The sequence below is a fragment of the Mesoplodon densirostris genome, chromosome 10 (assembly GCF_025265405.1).
Source record: "Mesoplodon densirostris isolate mMesDen1 chromosome 10, mMesDen1 primary haplotype, whole genome shotgun sequence".
Taxonomy (NCBI): Eukaryota; Metazoa; Chordata; class Mammalia; order Artiodactyla; family Ziphiidae; genus Mesoplodon; species Mesoplodon densirostris.
In genome coordinates, this window is record NC_082670.1 from 11,735,652 (window position 1) to 11,750,922 (window position 15,271).

Genomic DNA, 15,271 nt, shown 5'->3' on the forward strand with positions numbered 1-15,271 from the left:
TTAATAAGTCACCTCTCTCCCACACCAAAACAATCCTTCTTCCTGTCACATGAGGAGAGAGAGGGGAGCAGTGAGCCACCCTCGGCCCTCTTCTCCAAGTCCTCTAATCAAGAATAATCACAAGGGGGGCTTCCCTGGTGGTGCAGTGGTTGAGAGTCCACCTGCCGATGCAGGGGACGTGGGTTCGTGCCCCGGTCCGGGAAGATTCCCACATGCCGAGGAGCGGCTGGGCCCGTGAACCATGGCCACTGAGCCTGCGCGTCCGGAGCCTGTGCTCCACAACGGGAGAGGCCACAACAGTGAGAGGCCCGCGTACCGCAAAAAAAAAAAAAAAAAAGAAAAGAATAATCACAAGGGAGAGGAAGGAGGCAGGAAAGAGGCCCAATGAGACCCCCAGGTAAAGGAGGGGTCCTTTGACGGAACAGAGGACACTACCGGTACAGGGCTGAGAGGCCTTTGTGGGGTCTGTGCTCAGACGTGCCCCAAGACACTGTCCTAAGCACGGCTTACTTTGAAAGGAACGTAGGGAGAAGGAAAAGGCCCTCGGTCCCTGGAAGGACCACGCGTCATGTTCAGACAGCCTCAGAGAACTCTGGCAGAATAGCACACAGCCAGGGGGTGCTGGGTTTCTCCAGTCCCTACAGCCTGGCCCACTCCCACTTCCCCCAAACGGACACAGATGCAGGGAGGTGGCCCCAGGTGCAAGAAGGCTCCGGAGGGTCAAGGCTCATCCTGGAGGTCACTCCATTTAACCCTTCCCTTCTGCCTTTCCCTTGGCTTCTCACTGAAGCCCAGGAAGTTTGCCTGGTTGTGATTTTTGTTTATTTATTTATTGTAATTGCGTCCTGCCTTTCCGCTCGGGGCAGCCTGCGGATCCACCCAGGGCAGCACGGGCCACTAAGCCAGCTGATGAGGTAGGATTAATTGGGGCGCGAGGCTTCTGATCCCCAACCTCTGTGGGCTTTTCTGTGGGTTTCCTCTCTCTCTCCCTGCGAGCCCCGTGTCTGTGGGATGCACCGAGTCTTTGCATTTGAAAGGAGCAGATGAAAGCCGCCTCTCTGAGCTGCCTAATTGGAGAGAATTGCAGTTTAGTGGTGAGGGGGGCAGAGGGGAGGGGGCGGATACAAGGACGAGGGCTCTTTCTGAGGAAGATGTGGGCCTCCCCACAATCATTCCTCTTCAGCTGCTGCCTTGCAGATGGACCCTTTAATGGAATTTTCCTTCTGGCCTGGGGGAGGGAGCCATTTCAGGCCAGAAGAGCAATTGAAGTGAATCCGATGGCTTTGGTTTCTTTTCATCGGGAGCTAAGGGGCAGGTAGGGTGGTTGTCAGTCTTGGTGTTTTCATCCTAGCCCCGCCATCCTCTTCTCCCTTTCAGTTCGCCTGATCTTTTGGGTTTGTTTTTCTTTTTCGAAAATCCCCGCTCTGGGTTATTTTGCTACCCTCTGGCCTTTGTCATCGGGATAAGCTTGGAGGAAGACGAATTAGAAAGGGAGGGTTTGCTTGAGTCCATTGGATTCAGCAGCAGTTGGTGGAATCTGCTGTGTGCCTGGGCTTGGGTTCTGCTTGGAAGAAGACGGTGGCGAGGTCAGTGCCTGCCTTCTGAGAACTCATCCTCGGTCAGGAAGAATCCTCTTTAAAAACAGCAAAAAGAAAAATGCAACAAACAACAAATAAGCAGAACCGGTTGAAAGCATCGTAGAAGCCAGCGTGAAGTTCTCTGTTGAGTAGGTGAGGGTCTAAATGGAGGGTGGGGCAACCAAGAACCAGACTCTGGAGGTTGGAGGCACTGGGGGACATTGAATTTGGACCACAGCCTGTAGATTGGCTTGTGGAAAAAGTGTACGTGTCTAGAAGGCAGGGCACCCCTCGACCCAGAGAATATTCAGGAGGAGAGAAGAACAACGCGGCCTGGTTCTCTGCCCTTGTGAAAACAGTGATGTGTACCCGTGATCAGGGTTCAGCTGAGCGGACTGCAGAGGTCGGAGATTCCAGTGTGATTCCAGGAGTGCCATGAGGAAGACTGAATGTCTGCCTGTCCACAGCTTCAGTCATCTTCCCAGACCTTCGTGAGATAAGCAAGTGGGCGGCAGAGAGGGGAGGCAAAAACCATTGGTTCCAAAGGGGAAAAACAAAAAGACAACAACAAAATTGGTTCATTTGTTCATCATTGTTTGCTAAGCTTGTCCACCCTGTTTCTTACTCATTGTTAAAATCTGGAGACACAAAGTCGAATATCACACGGCCCCTGAGGCGTAGAGGAGGAAAGAGCTATGGAAGCGCACTTAGTTCTATTAAGTAGTATTTTACAGCAAGAAAATATATTAGTTGAAATTTGGGCAAATAGTAGTGAAAAGATGTGGCAGGTGAAGGAAAAGCACTAAGTGCCTCTGTTTAAGAGCTCTCCCCAGAAACAGACACTGAGCAAAGCGTAAGTCCACAAACTCTTCATCTCGGCCCTTCGTGAGGCCATGGTGCTTCCAAGCACAGTGGCCATTCTCTGGTGCTCAGGGCATAGCGGCCAAAGCACTCAGGGAAGATGGGTGACCAGAAGAGATGGGCCCAGAGCTGTGCTTCAAGAGAGGAAGAGGATTTGCACGGAAAGAAAAACAAGGCTGCTCTGAGTAGCTCACTGGTGGCCAAGATATAGAGGTGGCCTTGAGAAGGGACGTAGGGAGAGAAAGGGAGGTGTCAAGCCCACACGGGTGGGAGGACTGTGTTGTGTGTGATGGGGGAATGTTTAGGCAGGTGAAGTAGAATCATCGAGGCAGATCCTTACTTGCGTGAGGAATTTATCTGTTCTTTAAGAAAATAAAATGAAAACAAATGAACGCTTTCAAGTTCCCACTCTGGCCAATTGCTTTCCTACTGATTACTTATTGTCATCATCGCCTTCATCATCGTCACTGAATCCTCACGTAACTACCGTGAAGTAGCTAATATTACCCATTTTAGAGGGCAGGAAACTGACGTTCAAACAGTACAAGTCACGCAGCCAGGGTTGCACTGGTGACTGGTGTGGGTGGGACCCTCATTTACACACCACCTTCTACAGCAGGGTCACGACCAACATCCTCTCACCCACTCCCTCAGGCATGTAGGTATTTTCCAATCTTCAAGACCTGTCTCAGCAAAGGCTGGCTCGAGTCTTCTCCTGAGAATCCTCAGGTGGCCCTGGAGAGGACATCCCAACCCATGGTACCAAACGAACCACACAGGCAAGCCGCCTGGGGGGTACGATGACCAGCGGAGAGGCGGGCAAAGCACTGCAAGCCGCGCACAGGCCACTATTTTAACAAACAGGCGGCACCCAGGCAACCCTCCAAGGCCTGCCTGTCCTAATCTTTTCCTAATCACAGGACCATTTAAGTGTCTATTATGCCACCTGCTGTGTTAGGCACTTTGCATTCATTATTCCAATTAATTCTCACACCAACCCAGGAAAGTAAGAATTATGACTCTTGTTTTACACATTAGGAAATGGCGGCTCCGAGAGGGGTTGGGCTGCGAGTCAAAAGCCAGTTCTGACAACCCCAGGCAACCCCGCACTTAGAGCCGCACCCCTCCCCCATGTCTGCCAAAGTCTTGAGTTCAGACTCAATAAACTTCTTTCCAGAGATCAGTTCCTGCCACCCACTGCTGTCACTTAGCCTGACTTGCCTCTTTAAAATACAAGAACAAAACGCTTCAATGAAAGTACGGGTCTGTAAGGAGTTATACACACTGCGGGGACAGCTAGTGTGAGGGGGGCACTGGGTGGCCAGGTTCTGGTTCGGCCTAGCTCTAGTGACCTGTGCAGTCACTGGGAGGAGGGAAGATCCAGTTCCTCCCCGCCACTCAGGATCAGCTACCAAGGATTGTGGGCTCAGCCATCATGCAGTAACGCTTGGAAATGGATGACTGATGATCAAGGGTTGTTGACTGCTGTGTGCCAGCCACTGTGCTAAGAACCTCCCATGGACGGGAGACTCAAACCAGATTGCAGAGCAGTTTCTCAGCCTTGGCACTACGGACATTTTGTGCCAGATTTTTCTTTCCTGTGGGGCAGTCGGGTGCATTGTAAGAGGCCCAGTGGCACCCCTGGCGTCTCCCCACTAGATGCCAGTAGCACACCCCCTCCCAGGTATGACAACCAAAAATGTCTCCAGACATTGTCAGATGCCTCCTAGGTAACAACACTGCCTGCAGTTGAGGACCACTGTTTTAAAGTATAAACTGATGAGCCTCGAAATGGATACAGAGAGACCAGGCACAAAGTCTGAAGGCAAAGTCAGCCTTGACTTAGGTCATCCCAGGCGTTCTGCACATGCACCCGGAGATGTGAGAAACAGGGTCATGCCTGCAAGTTGACCTTCCACAGAGCCAACGTGTAGCGATACGAGTCTCACTAATGAAAGACCCAAAACAGAATGAATGGGCCCCAAACCCCTGGACCTTGGGTTTCCTGAGTTGATTTGCTTGGGAACAGCAGGTAGTGGTCCTAAAACCCTGGGGGAACCCTTTTCAAATCCTGCCTGGCTACTAATTAGACGTGCAGTCTTGCAAAGTGACAACCTCTCCAAGTTCAGTTTTCTTGTCTGTGAAATCAGGATAACAGAAGCGGCACTTCTGTCACGTGGGTTCTTGGGAGGATTAAACAGGATGTTAAATATAAAGTTCTCACTCCTGTGCAGGCACATAAGTAGGCCTAATAAATCAAAATTGCCTTTGCCTTCACCCTTCTCTCACCAAGACAGAAATAGGATCTTATCTGGAACAAACCCAGTGGGGGTGCATAACGAATTCCATCGAACAGAGCCTGTGTTATGAATGGGGGGTGGTATTTCCTTCCAAGCATGACGTTCAGGCTTGGCATAATCCAGCCCCTCTGTGAATCTCCAAGTCATCTATCTCTCTTTGACCGGGTGCCCGGGCCTGTTGGATCGGGGCTGCTGTCGGAGGCCTCATGAAAAAGGGTGTGGGCCCCTCTGCAGGTGTCTGCTGTCCGATAAGCTTGTCAGCAGAGGCTTTTCTGCGCCTGGCTCATCTGTCAGATGTACAGGTGTGCCTGGGCTCCGCTTACACTCTTGAGTCAGGGTCATGGTTGCCAGGATGGAGGACTTTTTCCCCGGGGATGGAAGCTTTTATCAACCTGAATAACACCTTGCTGCAGCCTGGAGCCCATGGAGGTCGATGAATAGGCTTCTCTGTGCCCTGCATCTGAAAACCAAGATCCCAAGTGCTTGCGTGGATCATATTGCTGTGTTCTCTGGGGAATCAGGTCGGGGAGGCTCTTGGTAAAGCTGCAGGTCACAGGGTTAACAACAAAAAAAACCCCAAGGAAGTAAATGGGAGCTACCCGGTAAGTTCTGTGTGTCTTAGAAGTTATGACTCATTAAATGAAGCCTCGGCTATGCCACGGCTGGGAGTCCACTCTTGGATTGCCTCTCATTTCCTTTCTCAGGTAGGCATTTCCTTGAATATCAATAGACAGAGACAGAGAAAATGGAATAAATGAAGATGATGCTCAAATCCGAAAATCTTTCTAGTATTTACAAATTAGAAAAGTCATTTGGATGGAAGAGGAAGGTAAAGCTTTGGGTAAAATGGAATTTGGGGAGTAATTCAAGTTTCATTTATTCACTTCCTTGTTTCTCTCCTCAAGTCAGCAAGACCCCCTAAGATGCTGTGCATCTAGCAGCTTGCTTCTGCTGTCGTCTGGAGGGTGTTAGCTGCTTGAGTGGTCTCCCCAAGAGCCACAGAGGAAGAACCTCAGTACCAGCCTGCCGGGCGACACTGGGTAGGGGGGGCTTGCTATGTGACACTTGTGAAAATTGCATGATTGGAACATAGACTCAGCTGGGCTAAACTTCCGACAACCACGTGACAAAATCACTGATACCACAGAATAATGCCTTTTGGGACTTCCCTGGTAGCGCAATGGTTAAGAATCCGCCTGCCAATGCAGGGGACACGGGTTTGAGCCCTGGTCCGGGAAGATCCCACATGCCATGGAGCAACTAAGCCCGTGCACCACAACTACTGAACCTGTGCTCTAGAGCCCACGAGCCACAACTACTGAGCCGCGTGCCACAACTACTGAAGCCCGCATGCCTAGAGCCCGTGCTCCACAAGAGAAGCCACCACAATGAGAAGTCCGTGCACTGCAATGAAGAGTAGCCCCCATTCACCGCAACTAGAGAAAGCCCGCGTGCAGCAACGAAGACCCAACGCGGCCAAAAAAAAAAAAAAAAAAAAAGAAGAATGCCTTTTGGGGTTAGTGGATGGGAAACCTATCAAAGTGTAAAAGTTGAAAGTAACTTCTGTGTACCCCAAGTAAACAATGAGGCTACCTAGGATCCAGCTGAATACCATCTAATAATGAACAGCACGGACTCCAGAGTCAGCCCTGGCTTCCAGTGCCAGCTAGCCCACTGGCTGTGTGAGAGCTGTCAGCCTTCTTACCTATTCTGTGCCTCAGTTTCCACGTCTGTCACAGTGGTCCCTGTGCTAGTTTCCTAGGGATGCTGTAACAAGTTATCACACCTTTGCTGACTTACAACAACAGAAACTTATTCTCTCACAGCTCTGGAGGAGAGAAGCACAAGGGCGATCTGTCAGCAAGATCATGCTCCCTCTGAAGGCTCTAAGGGAGGGGCCTTCCTTGTCTGTTCCAGCTCCTGCTGTTTGCCAGCAATCCTTGCTGTTTCTTGGCTACGGGTTCATCACTGAGTCTCCGCCTCTGTCATCACGTGGCATTCTCCCTGTGTCTGCATCCTAATCGCTTTTTATAAGGACCCCCTTACAAGGCCCACCCTAATCCAGTATGACCTTGTCTTACCCAACTGCATCTGAAAAGACCTTATTTCTAAATAAAGTCACATTCACAGGTATCTGAGGGTAGAAATTCAATGTATCTTTTTGGGAGACACAATTCAACCGGCAACGGTACCTCATGGGGTTGTTTTGAGGATTAAATAAGATAACATGAAAAGAGCAACAGACCAGTGCCTGGCACACAGTAACACAAACTATTAATTAGCGTTATTTCTAAATTTACAACAAGCTTCTAAGAGTGGGTATTATTGTCCTTCTTTGACAGGAGAGGAAGCCCTGGCTGGAGGTTAGGGAAATTGGCCTAAGCCCACCCAGATAGTGAGTGGAAGAGCCAGAACCCATAAAGTCTTTCAGACCATTATTCCACACTCCTACAATGATGTGATTTTCCATCATAATCTAGTTTCCTCTTACATTACCTGTAAGACTTGCTTTCTAACCCTTGGGTTCTTCTCTCAAATTTTATTCACTGATTTAGAACCCAGATAGAATAGTACTATTCTTACATTTAATACACGTGTCATTAGTCCATTGTGCTAAGTAACAGGCTAGGTTTGAGCACCAGGTACCATGCTTAGGTTTAGGACACCAAAGTAGACCGTGACATTCCTTCACTTCAAGAGTCTGCAGATGAGATACTTCCAGGACTAGCCATTTATAAACAAATTTACAATGTGTTAGATACTGTTTGAAGTGCTTTAACAAATGTTTTAAAAAACATTTAACAAATGTTTGATAAAACACATTTAATTCCTTTAACAACTCTGTGAAGGAGCTAATAGTTCATTCCCATTTCACAGATTAGAATATGTAGGCACAGAAAGGCTAAGATCCCAAAGCTGGAATGTGCCAGATGATCCAGAATAGGGACTTGACCTGGGTCATCTGACTTTAGGTTCCAGGGTCTGTGCTTTTATGTGCCGTGTCCCATGTGAAATGGATGTATTTAAGCCTTCCTTGGATATTCAGTTATTTTTAACTTTTTAACATTAGAGACAATGCTTCAGTAAACATTCTTTAGCTAAATCTTTGTGCACATCCTGAGTTATTTTTCTTGTAGGAGAATGGCTGTGTCAAAGAGTAGGCATGCTATTAAGGCTTTGTTACCTAATGTCAAATTGCAAGAATGAGGGAAGGAGTTCTCATGAAGAGAAAATGTGATCAGCAAAAGCATGAAATGGAAAAGCATCGCGTATATCTGGAAAATGGCAAACTCTCCAACCTTAATGGCATGTAAAGTGCTTGAAGATGAGAGATTGAAGGACTGCCTCTAAAGCGGTCTGGAGCCAGCCTGTGGAGAGGTTTGAATGCCACACTGTGGAATGTAGATTTTTTGTCAAGCGGCACTCCAAAACCAGCATCCGTTTCTAAACTGGGGAGTGAAATGATCAGATTCTGTCTAAAATAATTTTAAAAATAACTTCCTCTCTGTGAATTTAGCACAATTCAGTGCAGATGGATTGAGGGAGGAGGTGAGGAGGTCGTAAATATTTTACTTATTTTTTTAACATGGTGCATTCTTGAAATCATCTATTTTGACATATAGAAAATATAGGGAATAATAAAAGAATAATATATGAAAAATATACAGTAATTCTGTATTATATATTTATGTGTAGTCTATGATATAAACTATTGAATATATTTAATATATAATTATATATTCTGATTTTTAATTTTATTTTATTTTTATACAGCAGGTTCTTATTAGTTATCTGTTTTATACGTATTAGTATATATATGTCAATCCCAATCTCCCAATTCAACCCACCACCACCCGCTCCCGCCTTCCCCGCTTGGTGCCCATACATTTGTTCTCTACATCTGTGTCTCTATGTCTGCCTTGCAAACTGGTTCATCTTTACCATTTTTCTAGATTCCACATATATGTGTTAATATACGATATTTGTTTTTTTCTTTCTGACTTACTTCACTCTGTATGACAGTCTCTAGGTCCATCCACATCTCTACAAATAACTCAATTTCATTCCTTTTAATAGCTGAGTAATATTCCATTGTATATATGTACCACATCTTTTTTTTTTTTTTTTTTCTGTGGTACGCGGGCCTCTCACTGTTGTGGCCTCTCCTGTTGCGGAGCTCAGGCTCCGGACGTGCAGGCTCAGCGGCCATGGCTCACGGGCCCAGCCGCTCTGCGGCATGTGGGATCTTCCCAGACCGGGGCACGAACCCATGTCTCCTGCATCAGCAGGCGGACTCTCAACCACTGCGCCACCAGGGAAGCCCAGTACCACATCTTCTTTATCCACTCGTCTGTCGATGGGCATTTAGGTTGCTTCCATGACCTGGCTATTGTAAATAGTGCTGCAGTGAACAATGGGGTGCATGTGTCTTTTTGAATTACGGTTTTCTCTGGGTATATGCCTAGTAATGGGATTGCTGGGTCATACGGTAATTCAATTTTTAGTATTTTAAGAAATTGCCATACTGTTCTCCATAGTGGCTGTATCAATCTACATTCCCACCAACAGTGCAGGAGGGTTCCCTTTTCTCCATACCCTCTAAAGCATTTGTTGTTTGTAGATTTTCTGATGATGACCATCCTAACCAGTGTGAGGTGATACCTCATTGTAGTTTTGATTTGCATTTCTCTAATAATTCGTGATGTTGAGCAGCTTTTCATGGGCCCCTTGGCCATCTATATGTCTTCTTTGGAGAAATGTCTATTTAGGTCTTCTGCCCATTTTTTGATTGGGTTTTTTGTTTTTTTAATACTTAGCTGCATGAGCTGTTTATATATTTTGGAGACTAATCCTTTGCCCATTGATTCATTTGCAAATATTTCTCCCATTCTGAGGGTTGTCTTTTTGTCTTATTTATAGTTTCCTTTGCTGTGCAGAAGCTTTGAAGTTTCATTAGGTCCCATTTGTTTATTTTTGTTTTTATTACTCTAGGAGGTAGGTCAAAAAAGATCTTGCTGTGATTTATGTCAAAGAGTGTTCTTCCTATGTTTTCCTCTAAGAGTTTTAGAGTGTCCAGTCTTTTTTTTTTTCTTTCTTTTTGCGGTATGTGGGCCTCTCACTGTTGTGGCCTCTCCCGTTGCGGAGCACAGGCTCCGGATGCGCAGGCCCAGCGGCCATGGCTCACGGGCCCAGCCGCTCCGCGGCATATGGGATCCTCCCAGACCGGGGCACGAACCCGTATCCCCTGCATCGGCAGGCGGACTCTTAACCACTGCGCCACCAGGGAGGCCCGAGTGTCCAGTCTTATATTTAGGTCTTTAATCCATTTTGAGTTTATTTTTGTGTGTGGTGTTAGGGAGTGTTCTAATTTCATTCTTTTACATGTGGCTGTCCAGTTTTCCCAGCACCACTTATTGAAGAGACTGTCTTTTCTCCATTGTATATTCTTGCCTCCTTTGTCATAGATTAGTTGACCAGAGGTGCGTGGGTTTATCTCTGGGCTACCTATCCTGTTCCATTAATCTATATTTCTGTTTTTGTGCCAGTACCATATTGTCTTGATTACTGTAGCTTTGAGGTATAGTCTGAAGTCAGGGAGTCTGATTCCTGCAGCTCCACTTTTTTCCCTCAAGATTGCTTTGGCAATTCAGGGTCTTCTGTGTCTCCATACAAATTTTAAGATTTTTTTGTTCTAGTTCTATGAAAAATGCCATTGGTAATTTGATGGTGATTGCATTGAATCTGTAGATTGCTTTAGGTAGCATAGCCATTTCCACAATATTGATTCTTCCAATCCAAGAACATAGTATATCTCTGCATCTGTTTGTGTCATCTTTGATTTCTTTCATCAGTGTCATATAGTTTTCTGAGTACAGGTCTTTTACCTCCTTAGGTAGGTTTATTCCTAGGTATTTTACTCTTCTTGTTGCAATGGTGAATGGGATTGTTTCCTTAATTTCTCTTTCTGATCTTTCATTGTTAGTGTATAGGAATGCAAGAGATTTCTGTGCATTAATTTTGTATCCTGCAACTTTACCAAATCCATTGATTAGCTCTAGTAGTTTTCTGGTGGTATCTTTAGGATTCTCTATGTATAGTATCATGTCATCTGCCAACAGTGACAGTTTTACTTCTTCTTTTTTTTTTTTTGCGATACGCGGGCCTCTTACTGTTGTGGCCTCTCCCGTTGCGGAGCACAGGCTCCGGACGCGCAGGCTCAGCGGCCATGGCTCACGGGCCCAGCCGCTCCGCGGCATGTGGGATCTTCCCGGACCGGGGCATGAACCCATGTCCCCTGCATCGGCAGGACTCTCAACCACTGCGCCACCAGGGAAGCCCGACAGTTTTACTTCTTATTTTCCAGCTTGTATTCCTTTTCTTTTTCTTCTCTGATTGCCGTGGCTAGGAGGACTTCCAAAACTATGTTGCCTAATAGTGGCGAGAGTAGACATCCTTGTCTTGTTCCTGTTCTTAGAGGAAATGCTGTCAGTTTTTCACCATTGAGAATGATGTTTGCTGTGACTTTGTCATATATGGCCTTTATTATGTTGAGGTAGGTTCAGTCTATGCCCACTTTCTGGAGAGTTTTTATCATAAATGGGTATTGAATTTTGTCAAAAGCTTTTTCTGCATCTATTGAGATGATCATCTGGTTTTTATTCTTCACTTTGTTAATATGGTGTATCACATTGATTTATGATTGATATCTCATCCCTGAGATAAATCCCATTTGATCACGGTGTATGATCCTTTTAATGTGTTGTTGGATTCTGTTTGCTAGTATTTTTTTGAGGATTTTTGCATCTATATTCATCAGTGATATTGGTTTGTAATCTTCTTTTTTTGTAGTATCTTTGTGTGGTTTTGGTATCAGGGCACTGGTGGCCTTGTAGAATGAGTTTGGGAGTATTTCCTCCTCTGCAATTTTTAGAAAGAGTTTGAGAAGGATGGGTGTTAGCTCTTCTCTAAATGTTTCACAGAATTCGCCTGTGAACCCATCTGGTCCTTGACTTGTTTGTTGGGAGATTTTTAATCACAGTTACAATTTCATTACTTGTGATTGGTCTGTTCATGTTTTCTATTTCTTCCTGGTTCAGTCTTGGAAGGTTATACCTTTCTAAGAATTTGTCCATTTCTTCCAGGTTGTCCATTTTATTGGCATAGAGTTGCTTGCAGTAATCTCTTATGGTGCTTTGTATTTCTGTGGTGTCTGTTGTAACTTCTCCTTTTTCATTTCTAATTTTATTGATTTGAGTCCTCTCCCTCTTTTTCTTGATGAGTCTGGCTAAGGGTTTATCAATTTTATTTACCTTCTCAAAGAACTAGCTTTTAGTTTTATTCATCTTTATATTATTTTCTTTGTTTCTATTTCATTTATTTCTGCTCTGATCTTTATGATTTCTTTCCTTCCACTAACTTTGGGTTTTGTTTGTTCTTCTTTCTCTAGTCCATTTAGGTGTAAGGTTAGGTTGTTTATTTGAGATTTTTCTTGTTTCTTGAGGTAGGATTGTATTGCTATAAACTTCCCTCTTAGAACTGCTTTTGCTGCATCCCACAGGTGTTGGATTGTTGTGTTTTCATTGTCATTTGTCTCTAGGTATTTTTTGATTTCCTCTTTGATTTCTTTAGTGATCTCTTGGTTATTTAGTAACGTATTGTTTTAGCCTCCATGTGTTTGTGTTTTTTATGTCTTTTTTCCCTGTGATTGATTTCTAATCTCATAGCGTTGTGGTCAGAAAAGACGCTTCATATGATTTCAACTTTCTTAAATTTACCGAGGCTTGATCTGTGACCCAAGATGTGATCTATCCTGGGGAATGTTCTGTACGCACTTGAGAAGAAAGTGTAATTTGCTGTTTTCGGATGGAATGTCCTATAAATATCAATTAAATCTATCTGGTCTATTGTGTCATTTAATGCTTGTGTTTCCTTATTAATTTTCTGTCTGGATGATCTGTCCATTGGTGTAAGTGAGGTGTTAAAGTCCCCCACTATTATTGTGTTATTGTCGATTTCCTCTTTTATAGCTGTTAGCATTTGCCTTATGAATTGAGGTGCTCCTATTTTGGGTGCATATATATTTATAATTGTTATATTTTCTTCTTGGATTGATCCCTTGATCAATTAAATGATCAGATTCTGTATAAAATAATTTCAAAAATAATTTCTTCTCTCTTCTGAAAGGAGGGTCATTTATCACAATTCAGTGCAGATGGATTGAGGGAGGAGGTTAAGAGGTAATAAATATTTCACTTATTTTTTTAACATGGTGCATTCTTGAAATCATCTATTTTGTTATATAGAAAATATAGGGACTAATACAAAGAAAAATGTAATATATTAATAATATATAACAATTCTGTATTATATATCTTATATTACATATTTATGTGTAGTCTATGATATAAAATATTGAATATATTTAATATATAATTATATATTCTGACATATTAATAATATGTTATAAAGGATAACCGCTCTTCTGACTCTGGATTTTTTCATCTTCATGCACTTTTTTTATACCTTCACTATGTACGTAAGTCTATATGAGCAGTAGATATGGTTTGTTGCCTATTTTTAAATTTCATATAAATAGAAACATACTCTGTGCATTCTACTGCAATTTGAGTCTTCATTCACCATGAAGTTGTTTATATTTGCCCTTATTAGTTAAAACATGTGACTCTACATCACCTTTTTTAAACTGTGGTATAGTATTCCATTACAGGAGTATACCAGGATTCATGTCTTTATCTTGTTGATGGACATTTGGGTTGTTTGAGAATTTTTTGTTTTACAAACAATGCTTGCTGTCTTCTTGTTTACTCTGAACTGCGAAACAGAGAAGGTAATCAGCGTAACTCTTAAGTTCCCGAGGAAGGTATATAACTAACCCCATTCTAGATTCATAAATAAGAAGTTAATTCATTTCATACACTGATGCCTGAGAACATAAGGGGCTTAATTCTCTGCATAAATGTTTGAGAAAGACTGCTGGGATATATCTTAGGAGAGGAACTGCTGTTGGGTTTGAACAATTTCAGTTTTACTTGATGGTGCCAAACTGCTCTCCGAAGTGGTTGTACCAGTTTATACTCACACCAACAATGGAAGAGATCCACTGCTCCATAGCCTTGCCAACAAATAGTAGTCAGATTTTTCAAATGCTTGTTGCTGTAAATGGGGTAAAATAGTATCTCAGTGTTTTAAGTTGCATTCCATGATTACTTCTAAGGAAAAGTTTTCTTTTTTTATTTTCATGGACCATTGGGTTTTCCCACTTCGTGAATTTCCTGTTCAAATGTTGGTCCATCCATCTACTTCTCAGTTGGATTGTCTTTCTTCTATCATTTTGTAGACCTTGTTTACATATTCTGATAATAATCCTTTACTGGTGATATGCATCATGGCAAGTATTAAATAAAGTGATCTTTGATGATGAATGTTAGGAGGTTCTGAGCCCTGCTGCAAGGCTAACGCAGGGCAAAAAGAGAGGTTTCCCAGAGGGACAGTCAACATGTGGATTACAATTATTCAGTAGACAAATATTGCATATTTTCGATGGATTAGAGTCTGTGGTGGAAGGTCTGGGGATATGGAAATAAACAAGACAGAATCTCTGCCTTTAAGGGATTTGCAGTCTAAAGCAGCACACAGACAAATAACCATCTAAATTCTATTACAACCCCATCAGCACCATCATGGTTAGCAAAACAGTATGACATGTCTTACCACAGTGATGCCACTTGAGGCTAAAAAGGATAAAATGTTTCTGCTGGTCATTATCCCATGACTGAAGGAAGAACAGCACTGGAGAAAGCGTCTCTCCTGGGTGTCAGGTCCCATTTCCCAGTGGGGTGGGCAGTTCGAGGGTGTGGCCATACCTGGCATCCTCTAGTGTTAACACACCTGGCAGGACCAAAGGCCTTCTGAAAAGTACATTCTCTTAAGCATATATGTGTTCTTTGTTCCCTCACACCTCTGTAAACAAGGCTTTTGCCTCTGTTCCTATCAAGCTGCTCCCTGCAACTGTGTCTGTGGAAAGACTGTCACAAGAGCACTTGTCAGGAACTGCAACAGAGCAAAAAGCCATGACAGCTGGTGGCACGAGGAGGCCAGGCATCTGCTTTTCTCTCTCTGCCAGGCCTCCCTGAATAATGTGAGGTCTTGTGTACACAAGAATGATGCTATTGATCTGCCAACAGTGGGCCCCAAGCTCTGTGTTGGTTTTTTTTTTTTTTTTTTTTAAATAGCTGGGGGTTGCATTTACTCTGGTCCGCTCACACACTGTCAACTCATTCTCCCTGGTACCCAGGGGACACATTTACACTTGGTTACAAGTGCAAAGATCCCTGGAGTCCTTATGGGGAGAATGGGGGTTTTGGTGGTGGCCTTGTCACATACTAGCTGGGTGGCCCTGGGGAAGTCATTCAGCCTTTCTACATCTCTTTCCTCACATGTAAAACAGGACAGTAATACCTGCCCTGTCTCTCTCAGTACACACATATAAAATTACTTCTTAATCGTTTTGCG